The sequence below is a fragment of the Falco biarmicus genome, chromosome 5, assembly GCF_023638135.1.
Source record: "Falco biarmicus isolate bFalBia1 chromosome 5, bFalBia1.pri, whole genome shotgun sequence".
NCBI lineage: Eukaryota > Metazoa > Chordata > Aves > Falconiformes > Falconidae > Falco > Falco biarmicus.
This window is the reverse complement of record NC_079292.1, coordinates 63,691,132-63,705,302: the sequence shown is the minus strand read 5'-3', so window position 1 is coordinate 63,705,302 and position 14,171 is coordinate 63,691,132. Positions and strand designations below refer to the sequence as shown.

The following is a 14,171-nucleotide window of genomic DNA, read 5'->3' as shown; positions in this document are numbered from 1 at the left end:
CCATGAACTGTTGAGTTTACCAACGAGATCAGGGGTCCTCAAACTTTTTAACCAGGGGGCCAGCACATGGATGAAGTGGCAGGCCGGTGGGGGGGGGGTGGGGGGTGGCAGGGGGGTTCTGTAAATACCGGGGGCTGGATTGAGGACCCTGGGGGGCCGTATCTGGCCCGCGGGCCGTAGTTTGAGGATCCCCGAACTAGAGGCTACTTGGCCTTCAATAGTTCTGTTCTCTCTTCCCATCGCTAGTAGTGAGAGGGGACTAGAAGAGTGTAACCTGCTGGCTAGCAAATCTTTGAAACCCCCAAAATAATTTAAATACTTCCATTTTTAGTTTAATCAAATGTTAAAGGCACTTAATCTCCTTTGAGAAGCTCTATTTAACTTTTCCTCACTCCCTTCTCTATACAAGAAATCAAATGTAGATTCAGAGCTCATGCTTTAAATCTTGCCCAAGTATTACCTCAAAATAGATACATAGAATTCTTTCCTGGGATAAACATAGGTGTAGTTTGCCTCCTATTGTCTACCTGAATGTGAGTCCAGAGATACTAGCAGCTCTTTCTTCCAGTACTACACTCCAAGTTGTAAAATAGAATGGTTATTCCCTGCTTCATAGCAAAGGCAGAATCCGATGTTGTGGAAGTATTTGGAAGAGCCTGACGTGGAACGTATGGGAAGGCCTGTGGTCTTCCCACATGTAACAGTGAAGATTAAACAAACAAACAAAAAATCCTAGTAACAGGGTCTTATTTTACATTTATTTGCCTGAACTTTTATTTGTATCGTAAGAATGACCTGCAAGAATTGCTCTTATCACTCAATAAATGTGTGTTGTGTAGGCTGTGGGGACTGGCACCATCAGTAAAATTGTGTGTATCTTGATGGCCCGAGCAGACTTAACCGATTCAACTGCCGATTTGGACACTTGGCTTTTTTTCTTTGAAATGGACTTATAACTGAGACCAAATACAACTTGGAAGAAAAGTCACAGTTTTAGCTCGTATTTCTTCTAGATTATTATCATTGCTGTTTAAACTCAATGGGGCCAAATATCTAGTCTCAAAATAGTCATTCCAGAAGCTGTTTTGGTGAAATAAGACTTTTTTATATGGGCATCCCAAATGGATTGAATTGACAGTCCTCTTCCCTCCATTCCACCCTTTGTGCAAGAGCTGAATGTAGTCTGGATTCCTTAAGAAGCTAAATGCTATTTTTACATCCTTTCTAAGGTCCGTTTAGCCGCAGTATTATTGTATTGTGTTCCAATCTGACTCCATTTATTGTGTGTGTTGTGGGATTTTTTTCCTGCTCCCAGTTCTGTTGGGATGAGACCAGATTTAGCAAGGTTTTCTTTGGCTGTCTTTTGACTGATTTAATTTTTTGAGAATACATTGTAGGTGCTATGAGCTGCAGGATGTCTGACTTCAAACCTTTGCCAAAATAGCTGCTGTTCTGCCCTAAAGTTGTGGTTGGTTTTTATTTTTTTCATTTGCCATTATGCCAGCCTAGTAGGTTAAGAAACTCGATGCCATGTTTGAAGCCTTGTGGATATTCCTTAAAAGTAAAGTAGGAATAGAAGTATAATCCTAGCTCATTCCCAAACTGGTATTGAAGGCAAGATGTAATCTTTCCAGAACTTTATCATCTAAACTAGTATATGACCAGTCTTTCCAGGCAATATGGCATAAGAAGGTAGAAAGAGATCAAGTAAATCTAAAGGACAGGTAAATGATGCTTATCAAGACCAGTTTTGGTAGAAGACTCATTTCCTTAAAGCTTCATTCTTAGTACAGAAAGCATCATGCTGGGAAGGCACCTTTGAAGGAACTCTTCTCTGGTTTGGGGAAAATTAGGGAAAGCATAGGAAGACTAGATTTCTTCAGTGGATGTTCACGTCAGCCAACAGGGTCTATCTAGCTCATGGTTTAGTTATCTACTGCAGCAAGAGAGAGTATCAGGAGATATGTAATGGGAACACAAGCAGTATCACTGCCTCTGTAACCTGCTGTTTTCTGAGAGCTGTAGGGCAGCTGTTTGAAATCGCTGTCATTCTTACTTGATCAGTCAGTGCATCCCTTCAACCCAGAAGGAATATGTTCTATTAGTTACATTCAGTAATTTTCATATTAATGCAATGTCAGAGTAGAAGGAACAATGCTGCTTCTTAATTAATGCTGGTTCTTGGAAGCTGTATAGTCTATGTGGATCTCACAGTGCAGATACTGCTCCAACTTTCTGTAGTCTCACGGTTATGTGGGAACTGGAAAAATCTGGTCACCTTGCTTTTTAAACCCTTACAGAAGTGCTGTGGGATACTGGGAACACATAAGAGAGGAATATAAAGTGAGTTGACTTTTTATTTCTGTACATCCTGTACACCTGAAAGTTTGATGCTTGTAACTTGCAGATAACTTGGAGGGTATTCTCCTCTCTAATTATTTGGTTTAGAATACTGGGGGAATTCTTGCAATTAAACTGGATGCCCAATAGTGGCAAAGAGTATTACTGTACTTAAAAACATACATTTCTCTCCAGTATGATTCATCTGACCAGGTGTAGACATCTACTTTTAGGATGAGATGACTCATGACCTAACTATATTACCTAGGATTGTATTGACTATGAATGGAACTTCATGTAAATGAACACTAAGATGAATCCCACTAAAGATATTAAAATTTGGCAACACTGCAAGGAAACTTTATCCATCTTTCAAATGCCAAGTTTAACTTTAGGGACTCACTTCATTATAATAGATCAGTATTATTTTTCTGCTGCCATTAAGAGTTACTCTTTCATAGCTGCAAAAATTCACGTGACAAGCTTTAGCATTAAACAGCTTTTGAACATAAAAAAAGTAGTCAGAGTAGACTTGATTTGGGAATCTTGGGGTTGTTTTGCTCAAAAAATTCAAATGGCTTAAATCTTTGCTTTTTTTATTCCAATAATAATGACTTGCAGAGCACTCAGACCTATCTGATGGAAACTACAGGAAATAATACAAAAAAAAAGGTGCTACTTGACTCATATATCAGACTGGGAATTTTCATTAAATCCTGTGTCCTTCATTGTCTCGGTCCCTGTCAACAGCAAGCTTTAAAAAAATAAAATTGAGAAATCCTTAAAATATTTCCAGGTTAATAACGAAAGTGTTTGTTACATATAGACTTGATTTCAGCACAGATTAGAAATGTACCTTCATAAACATTCAGAATTTATTGATGAAGACATTCAATTTATCTTTTTTACTGTTGGGGATCTAAGTCCTGGGCATTGTACTTGTATGGTAAATGTGCTATTATAATATTGTCATTGAAGAATATATTGAAGAGATACTAATTAGCCAAAAATCTATTTTTTTATCAGATTGCCCTTTCTCTTTCTTCTCTCCACCCCCTCAACAAACACAATTACTTAAAGGCAGAATCTATTATTCTACATTAGCATATTATTTCTATGTACTCTTGAACATCCATTCCTTGCATATATAATTTATGGATAAAGTTGATGGAGTCTTCCATCATACTTGTTTGGTGCATCACTGTAAGCTATATTTTGAGATAGTTTGAAGGAAACATAATAGAGGTATCGATGACTTCTGAACTCTAAGTCTGTCCTTGAGGAGAACATCAAAATAGGTATCTATATAGCAGAATACAGATGGGTGCAGCAAATACTGCAGTGATCAAATTGATGACTCTGAATATGGACACTTACGTGATTTTAACTCACTTCTGGAGCTGCAGACTGCAGTTTGTTTGGGTACTGCATAAGAGGTCTTCTGTGTTCCTTGGTTGTGATTTCAAATTCCTGGTGGAAAATACAATAGCAAAGATATGTGGAATAGAGTAGACAGGTAAGTTAAGATTCAGCTGTCCAAACTGGAGTATCTTCTGCTACTTCTGAATTTCTGTGATGCCTGTGATATTAAAAAAAGGCCTGGCAGATGGACTGCACAAACCACAGGAGATCTATTTCCTTCTGGAATAGTAGCTGGAAGCCAAGCAGGGTATCCTCTTCAAATTAGGTATGTCTGTTTAGGCACTTGAATTGCTTGCCTGAGGCTAGTGGCTTGAAAAATGAGGGCCAAGAGGCTAGTTTCCCATGTTCTGAGAGGTAGTTTTCAGTTATTGAGTGGTGATCATATTGAGAATGGGAGGAGACTTGTAAAAGAACAGATTGCAAGGGTGTTTTTGAGCACTTCGAGAGAGGGTGTAACATGAGCTTTGCTGAAGGCCTTGAATTGCATAAGCATTCCTGTTTTGGATGAGTTTTCCTGAAATACTCTGATTAACCTGTTACCTACTGTTGTTCCCACTACAGCTTCCAACTTGATTCTCTTAATGTGGTCCAGATTCTTAAAGTTATTTTGCAAGGCTTTTTTTACCTTCACATCTGCTCAGTGTTGATGGAACATGATGGTGTCTAGGGCTAAGTGGAGGAAGTGGGTGAAACAGTGAAGAGTGTCACGTGCTGGAGTATGTTTTTCATCTTTTCAACACAGGTTTAAAAAGAACTAGCTCCTTCAGTGTCTTCCAGAAAGGCTTGGCTCTTTGGCTTGTGACTGGCTCCAACTGCCCCAATGATGATCTCCTTACCTACTTTTCTATAACTTATCTTTTCTAATAATAAATGCATTGTACTGCAGCTACTGAACTGTCAGCTGATAGCAGGTGAGAAGTCCAAAAGATGAAAACTAGAGTATGAAATTTCTTGCTATAAAGGTATGACTGCTGTCTGTGTCATGCTCACAACTGTAAGGCACAGGGTTCACCTCCTTAGAGATTCTGGCAGCAGAGATTCTGGCAACAGACATTTTTTACCCTGGTGTTTTTTTGGTTGGTTTTGTTTTTGTTTTTGTTTTTTGAAAGAGTAATTACAACATGCTAAAATGCTGTTATTCAGAGAGAAAGGTATTCATGCTAACGTGCTGCTATTCAGGGAGAAGAGTATTAATTTCCTTGTTCCAGAAGCACATGGATACAATGGACTTGAGCACTGTTGGCAGGATCCTCGAGTGTCTGCGAAATAGTGTTTTGGTAGAATGTATGAATCTAGACAGCATTAAACCTACTTTCAAAATGCTAGCAATTGAAAATTAAATATTTGGCTGCTTAGGGAAAACGATGCAAGAATATCACTGAATCTTAAAAATCCTTGCATCTTGTATGCTTGATTACATATAAGTTGGAAATACTTGAAAGAATGTATTTTAATTTTGATGAAAGAAATGCTTATCACAGCAGTGACAATTGGCATAATTGTTGACAGCTTCTGCATCATTGCTTAAGCATGTTCATTGCAAGGGAGTGAGGTTTTTTGTTCTTCATCTTGTACTTAAATATTGTCTATCCCACAATAACAGTGTTTCCCCTTTGTTACCATTATGAGACTTAAAATTGTGTTGTTGAAGGAAATGCGTTGGACAGTCTTGGACGTGAACATAAACTCTCCTTTCAGAATTTCTTGAGGTATTCAGAAGTGGCTGGAGAGTCAGCCCTTGTGAAACTTACAGTTCATGAAGTCTAATAGGCAGTACCTGAAATGTTTGAAGACTGGGCACATACAGCAAAAACAATGAACCATTTCACAGAACAGCTGAAATATTTTAATTCAGCTCTGCAGTGCTTTCCAAGAAAGTCAATGCACTGCAGCATAAAAACTGGCCTGTAACACTCTTCCAGAGGGGGGATTATATCTAGTAGTCTTTGTCTGGTTTTCATCTATTTACATTTTAAAGGGTGGTAAACAAAGCATTCAGATTTTAATAAACTTAGCAGCTAGATTGCTGGTGGCTTTGAATGCTTACATTTTGGCAGTAGGTGCCAGTTTCCTTTTGAGATGTGCTTGCTTGTTGGTTTAACCTATCTCCCCTCCACTAGCAGCAGCAGGCTGTCAGAACTAGATAGGAGCAGCTTTTTCTGGAACAAACTGGTTTGAAGAAGTTGCCAATTTTGCAGCACCAGTATTGGCTTAATGAGAAACAAGAGGAAAGCAGTAATTATTTTTAAAATTGATTCAGACATTATTGTACAGGATCTTGCCTCTTGAATTATGTTTTCTAAGTGTTTGTTTTTAATAGGAAAAACATGACCTGTGTAAATATAGCCAGTTTACCGTCAACCCCATGCATGTTAATGAAAAACCTTGCATGTATTAATGGTGTCTATATACACATCGGGAGGAGAAAAGATTGTAGGTCACAATCGAAATGCCCTAATTTTCTGTGTAGTTATGCAAAAAATCTTATTGCTGGTACTGTCTTCAGTCTCTGACATACCTTCTATTAATGTTAACTAGCCTGTCCATTTTTAAAAAAGAATTAACTGTTTGTGTGACTTGCTGTTAGTATTTTCTGTTCTGAAATCTGTATAGTTAAAATTTCAAACAAGACTTCTGTAAAACCAAGGAAAATTGCATTATGAAAGCCTAATTAATTTATTCTGTAATGACTGTGTCATTTTAGGTAAAATTAGTTGCTTCCAAGGACTCTATTTATTAAAGAGAGCTGTTTTTCACTAAACTAGTGGGTTTTTGACCAGTCTGTACTGAGGAAAGGGAACCCTTAAGCTCTCCATTTTTAGTAAAGCACTTTGCATCTACAAACAAAACAGCCCTTTTGGACCTAGAGATGATTATTCAGTGGCTTTATGAAATTGGCTCTGAAACCTGTTTGCTACAGTGAAGACACAAATGAGCTGAAACTGGGGCAGACCAGAGCAGTCACCTCCTATTGTCTTGGGATGCTTCAGTAGTCTGGAATGTACTCCCAGGATATTGAGAACTGAGCTGGAAATAATACAGTATATGCTGTAAATCCACTGGTCTGAATGGCTTGAGACAGCACTGCTGTGGATGCAGCATGTAACTTGTGAGGAAGAATAAGAATGCGCCCTGGTTCCCCCTACACATCTAAAATGCAGGCTAGTGTTCTTTGAAGAGACACATGCATTGTGAGCCTGTAGCCAGTGAGAACTGTTAAGGTGGAAACTAATTCTTTTCTCCATTTAATCCTTGTCATATTCCCTATTTTGGCTCATTGCATGGCAGCATAAATCTTTGTGTTAGCATGGGTTAGAAATGAATGGGAGGGGGAGCCAGCATTGTTATGGGCCTGGTTCAAGCAAGGTCTGAATGTAAGGGTCCACAGCTGCTTAATTTTTATATGAATGAGAGCTGCTTCTAAAAAGGGTGGAGGTCTTCCCCCTCTACTCCTACTTGAGAGCCATGTGCTTTTAATCCAGCTCACTATACAGCTGCATGAACAACTATCCTGGCACAAAGGAGTAGATGAAAATGTAGGATCTTATCACTTACCATCCCCATGATAATCATGATGGTGAGTATGGAACTTCTCCCAGGTTAAGTAATATGTTTTCGCCTGCCTGCTGGAGACTCTGGAAATGCATGCTCCATTAAAAAAAGTAATAAATCTTATGGGACTATTTTGACAAAAATAAACCCTGACACTTGAGAACTTCGTTCATCTGAGAAAGAACAAACAAGTAAGATTTTTAAAAGCATACTTACTGCAGTGATTTTATATCAGACACAAATGGACACATTGGAAATACTGTTGTCAAAACTCCATGGACTGCCCACCTAGACTTAGGTTCTCCCTCAGATTGCTTGAGTATGCAGAGACAGGAGGAGAAACAGTTTCAAGCCTCTCTTCCTTCTTGATAGACAATGGATTTCTTTGGTTTATACCTTTGAATGAAGATATTTATGTAACAATTGGTTATTAAAAGAGAGAAAACTATGCAATTCTTGTTAGGACTCTTATATGTGAAAATTTCAGTCCATGTAAAATGGATCTGTTCTCAGAGAAAATCGTTCTAATGCGTGTTATCTTATCCCTTGCAGTTTTGCCCTTTTGAAGATTCAATAAGTGATAAGGCTTTAGAGGAACCTTAGCTACTTCTAAAAATACATAGGGTGTTGGGGTTTTTTTTGTGCTCCCTACTTCTCAGATTTTTTTTCTTTTTTTTGGTTTGTATCCACTAAACCTTGCCGTGCTTCAGGCCCTAACATACTGAAATTATTTTGCAAATGAATCCTGTGGGGTTTTCTTCCTCGCCCTGCATTTGCCCCATTGTGACAGGCATTACAGGGCTGGAAGAAGCTGATTGCATTTGATGTGAATAATACGGATGACAGAACCAGAAAACCTTCCTACCACTAGAGAAAACGAGGTTCTGTAGGAGTAAATATTCTAAATTGATAGGAAGGATGGCAAATCAGCTGGCAACTACTGAAGCTTGACAAAAGGTTGAAAGGGAAACAGGGTTTGAAACAAACAGGCAATTGGGGAAGGGTAAGTCCTGTGAAAAACGGGACATCTGGCTGAAGGTCCCAGGTTAACTACTCCTATAGCTGCTCTAAGTGTGTTGGAGTCCCTGCTGGATCCTCTGGTGTTTGTTTCCTTTAAACTGCAGGATGTATACGATAGCAGGTGATGCTACTTCAGGCAATTTTAGGAAAATATAAGGTTGCCCAATTCCCCATCCCCCACACACTAGGAGGAGTAGGAAAAGTAGCTTGATCTCAACTTGTTTCCTCTTGTAAGTAATACTAGATCTGGTTTTCTCAAATATTCCCTGTGTCTCCAGAGTGTACTGCAACATCTGAAAGGAAATGACATTAAAAATACCAAGCGTCAACTCTTTATGTCTGGCAGGTTGCTATCATAGCAAGACTTCTTGCAGAGAAGCTTCAGGAAGGAATATTGCTGTTTGCTAAAAAATAACTTGGTCTTAGAAGCCTCCTGACTATATTGTTCAATTCAAACACAATTATCTCAAACCTCTTTAGAGCTGATTGGGTCAAGAATTAGTTGTGCAAAGAACATTAATGTGGAATTAGAGGTCTTCCTTACCCCTTGTTTAATTGGGATAAACAGCCTCAGCATCCAGGAATGTACTTAACCTGAACAGTGTTCACCAAAATGCTAATCTGAATCTGATGTTGTTTCTGATGCTGCTGCATTATAATTGCTCTGACAATGTTTGATTAAATATAGTCTTTTTTTGTCTTTTGTTAAAATACTAGTTTTGGGCTGACTTGGTAATGTACTTGAAATATATATATTTTGTATAGCAAATATCAATTACAGAAATAATTTTAAGCATTGAAATTTCATTGTATTATTCCACAGGGTGTGGGGTTTTAACGTTCTGTGCTGCAGCTTTCTGGATCTTCTCTTTGGCCTCATTTCTTAAAAAAAATCCCTACTGTTGGTATTTGGGGGAAAGGGGAGAATGAACAGCAAAGCAGGGGGATTTTTTTTTCTTTCCCCTTTAAAGTGATAATGTAGTTTTGTTGACATAGTATGCTTCTCCTTAGTTTCATCAAAGGATGCATTATTTTCTCTACCAGTTTCTATAAGGAAATCAACTGAGTGGCTTTTAACATCTTGCTACTCAGAATCTGAATCTTCTAAAACAGACCATAGTATAATACCTAAGGTTCTCAGCCTTGAAAGCAGTGAAGTAAATTGCATCACAATTCAGGAAGCGGGTGTCTTGAAACAAGAGGAAGGTAGTATTGGCAATAAGATTAAGCATGGTTAGAAAGGTATTGCAAGATCGCTTCCAAACCTTAACACTTAAAAAAAAACCCCAGTTTGATTCATTATAACACTAGGAAAGTATCTTGCAGAGGAACTAGATGGAGGAAATGTTAATTAATTCAGAGGTTAATTTAGGAATTGCATTCTCTGCATGCTTAAGGAACAGTTTAAAATAATTAAATGTTAATGTTCATTGGTACACCTTTTTTCCTCATAGAAGTGAATACATACATGGAAAGTAGTAAGAAAATGCTGGGGCTATGTTAACTTGCCTTTGTATTGAATTCCTTCATCCTGCATGTTACTGTAACACTGAAATATAAGCAAAAATGTCTTACAAAATACTGTTGTCTTTTTGGTTGTTCAAAAAAAGTTAGTTAATTGCTACAGCACCAGTGGTGTTAGCAAAAAGCTTGTATGTGTGCTCCTATGTTTGCTTCAGCCATCTGTCTTGATATTATTGGTTAGTTATGGCTTTAAACCAGCCTGCCTCTTTATTCACCAAAAGAAGGCAAACTCCTCTTTTAGGTCTGTTAGGAGGCTGGGGGGAGCAGTAATCCTTCTGTGCAGTGTTGTGTTTTGTTACTGCCATAGGACCTAGGAGGGGATACTTGTCCTTGGTCTGAGTTAAGCCTTTGTACTGGAAAACTGGATGAAGAAAAAAGGGTTTCAGACTATGTGATTCCTTTATCAAATCATCACTGTACATACAAAATATTGTAAATAATATGATTCGAGATAGGAATAATCTATTAAAACTGAAGTAATTAATATACTGTTATTTATTGTACACTTTTCATTTTTTTATTGTTGGTACCAGAAGACTGGCATGCATCTACTGGAGTTTTACTCTTTTAAATAAAATTTCTGTTAAGATACTGTAGTATATGGTGTCATCCAGCAGACTAGTTTGAAGACAACGACACTCTCTCAGTACTCTTCCAAGTGTTTTTTACTTGGGAAAAGGAAGAAGCATGAGATCTGTATAGCTAGCAATATTCTAAACTGGATTAGACCTCCAAAGTGGTACAGATGCTGTAATTGGCATGAAGTTATATATTCTCTGCATCTCTTTAAGGTTGCAACATGACAGGGCACTATCTTCTCCACATAAAACCTGCAAAGTTATATACAAATCAGTATCTCTTTCAGAGTATTTCATTTATCTTATCAAGCTAGAATTCTAGTGTAAAGCATTTAGTCTTAAAAAAAACAAAACAAATGCCCCAAACTGACAAACAAAATACCCAAGCAAAAAAACCCAACAACACAAGGCCGTTAAGTTCTGTCCAGGACCATTGAGGTCTGTCTTGAGGGCCAGTGTGTGGTCAGCTAACCTTGGCTGGCTGCCAGACACCCACCAAGCTGCTCTCTCCCTCTTGCCTCTCAACAGGACAGATAAAGACAAGGAAATTATTTATCAGTTACCATCATGGGCAAAACAGTTTCAACATGAGGAAGTTCAATAATGTTGGAGGGTAAGATAGAAACACAAAAATAAAAATAAACTTTCCGCCTCATATCCCTCTTCAACTTCATTCCTGGCTTTGCCTCCTCCCCTACTTGAGCAAGGATGTGGAATGGGAGTTGTAGTCAGTTCATACCAGTTCCTTTCTGCTGTTTCATCCTCCATCTACTTGTTCCCTGCTCCAGTGTGGGGCCCTTCCCATGGGATACAGTCCTTCAAGACTTTCTCCAGTGTGGATCTTCTCCATGGTGTACAGTCCTTCAGGAACAGGCTGCTCCAGTATGGTTCCCCTACTGGCCACAGTTTCTGCCAAAAAACCTGCTCCTATGTAGGTACCCCTCTGTGGCTTGTAGCTCCTGCCAGGAACTTGTTCTGGCATGGGCTTTCCACTGACTGCAGCTTCCTTCAAGGCATATCCACAGGCTGCAGCGTGGGTATCTGCACTGATGAGATCTTCCACTGGCTGTGGGGGTACAATCTCTTTTGTCATGGCCTTCTTCATGGGCTGCTGGGGAATCACTGCTCCGGCACCTGGGGTACCTCCTCTCCCTCCTTCACTGACCTGGGCTGTTTCTTCCACATTTTTCTTACTCTCTCTCACCTGCTGGTCCACAACATTTTTTTACCCTCTCTTAAACATGCACGCATAGGTCCAGGCAGCATCACTGATGAATTCAGCTTTGGCCAGAATTCAACAAGCTGATTCCATCTTGGAGCTGGCTGGAGTCGGCTCTGACTTGGGGGCAGCTCCTGGTGCCTTCTCACAGAGGACACCCCTGCAGCTTCCCCCTTGTCCCTCGTTACTAAAAGCTGGACATGTAAACCCAATGCACCATGTTACTGGACCAGGTCTTATTCTAAAAGAAGACTTGGCACGTGACAAAAATTAAATGTTTTGTGTCATCTTCAGAAACAGATGCTGAATAAATCCAGTAACTTTTCTGCACCCAATATTTCTTGTTTATAACTCTCTGCAGTCTGGTGTTTACAGGTGTGTGCTTGTAGGGTTGTGCTGATGCATTTTAGGCTATAAGCAACATAATTAACACGAACTGACTTAAATCCCATCAGATCTGCAATAGTTGACAATTGTCTAATTTGTATTGGATGAATGGCTGAAAACTTTTTGTGGCCTGTGTATAGTTTTATCATGTTATACAAAAAGCTGCATTCTGTTACTAGTATTGCAAAGTAAGAATTACTTGAAAATTACTATTTCTAAATAAAACTTTAGTACTTAATTATGACAGTTGAGCCTGATGTCAGTAGAAATGCTAATGTAGGAACAGAGACGTTTGTCTGTGAGCTTTGCTTAGTTAGAGCACGTGTCTTTACTTGAAGATAATCAGTGTTCTCTTTTAAACTGTGAATACCTTGTTTTTGTATTTATCTGTTTTCCACTTAATTTTGAAATACTCATTGTTCTTCCTCTTCTGCTTCTCTTTGCAGAGGAAGCTCTGAATTCTGGGTCCGTGTTTTCAGTTCAAGCTGTTTGTAAACTCAGACTAATAAAACTGATCTGTTTGAGTGGTTCCATGTTTAATCTTCAGTGATGGGGTTGGCCCCTTCCCATCGTGCTGCTTCTCATGTTACTTGTCGTGTTGCTTCAGTGTAAGCAGTAGTGCATTTGGTCAGGGAAGCAGATTGGGGGCTGCAGGTGAAGCTTGAGAGAGCAGGAGAAATACATCCACACCTGAATCAGTTTGCCAGTCTCATCCTCTGTCTGTACTGGGCTCCCCAAAACAGGCAAAGACCAACTCAGTCACTCGTGCTGGCCCAGTGCACTGTACTTTGTTGGGGTCAAGAACAAGCGGTGGGGGAACAGAAGGTGGCTTGATATTGACGCTGTTGAAAAATGTAAAAAATAGTCTTTTTTAGTAAGTATGTAGCTTGACAATTGTAAATTGATTTGCTTAATAAAAGGAGAAATTCAGTACATGGGAGTTCTATTAACTACCTGATGTACGAGGATTGGATTTCTTCATTATCCTTCATGACAATGATATAAAAAAATGTTACAAGATTTTTAGCCAAAATATAGAATTTGTATATCAAAGGAAACTGCACAAGTATGTATTGATGTGCAGACTAGCAAAATGGCAATTGTAATAAAACCAAGCCAAATATCATAGCCTTTCACATAAAAGTGAAATGCCTTCCACACAAATGGAAAACTGCTGGCTAAATTTCCAGAATGAAGAGCTGCTTTGTAGTGTGTTGGCCAGTTAATTCTCTAGCATGTATTGGAAGAAAATTATGAAAGAATTATCTAAATCTTATATGAAGCACTTACAGTAAGGAATTAAGTTCTTCTGCAGAAAGTGAAATATTTAATAGTTTCTGTGCTTCTACACTTTATTGTAAAAGTGAAACAGGAACAGAATTAAGCCCACACTGGTTTAGTTAAATATGCAAGTGCTGAATTATATACTGGTGTTATATTCATTGGATTAAATGGTGCCTCTGATCTTTTTTAAGGCCCTAAAATCATGCCTCCTCTAAAATTCCAGCGGTAGGTCTAGAATCTATCTCAGTGGGGACTCATGTGACCATGCTACTGTAGGCTTTGCAGGATGACTTCCACGTCCTAAGTGATTATTTCAGCCCTACTTAGTTTCAGTTCCTTTCTGTTTTCAGTGGTAATGATTGTGATAATTTTTTTTTAAAGCAAAATGTTAATGCCTAGCGTGTCAGAGATTTTTCTTGCATGATAAACAAGTATCAGTGCTAATAAGGCATACCGTTTTCTGCAGCTAGGAAAGGTGGCTACTTTATGATGTTTATATAGATATTTTCTATTTCAGTCTAGTATGCTCACTGTTGAGCCCCAAGTTTTGAACTTGTCTTTGTCTTTTTATTCTTTTGAGAAAACTATTAATTTTTTAAACCTTTGTGTTATTGGTTCTCGGCACTTTCTTCAACCTGCAGTCTAAGTATGCTATTGTCTTAGGATTGTTCCCCAGTGTGTCTTGCAGAGGACAGGAAGGAGGGGACCTTGCTTATTTATTCCTGTCTTTCTTGCTTGCTTTCCCTTGCTTAGTGTGAAGGCAGTCATGATGTTAATACAGGTCCGTTCATCCTCTGTACAACTTACCTCACTGATTTTGAATTTATTACATTTCAGCTTCTTGT

General features: G+C 38.7%; 1 protein-coding gene across 1 annotated transcript in view; it reads left to right on the top strand.

The window, feature by feature from the left end:
- The window catches only part of TRIM24 (tripartite motif containing 24), a 64,807-nt gene that overhangs the window by 9,645 nt on the left and 40,991 nt on the right, over nt 1–14,171 (top strand). The gene's annotated exons all lie outside the window — the stretch shown is intronic.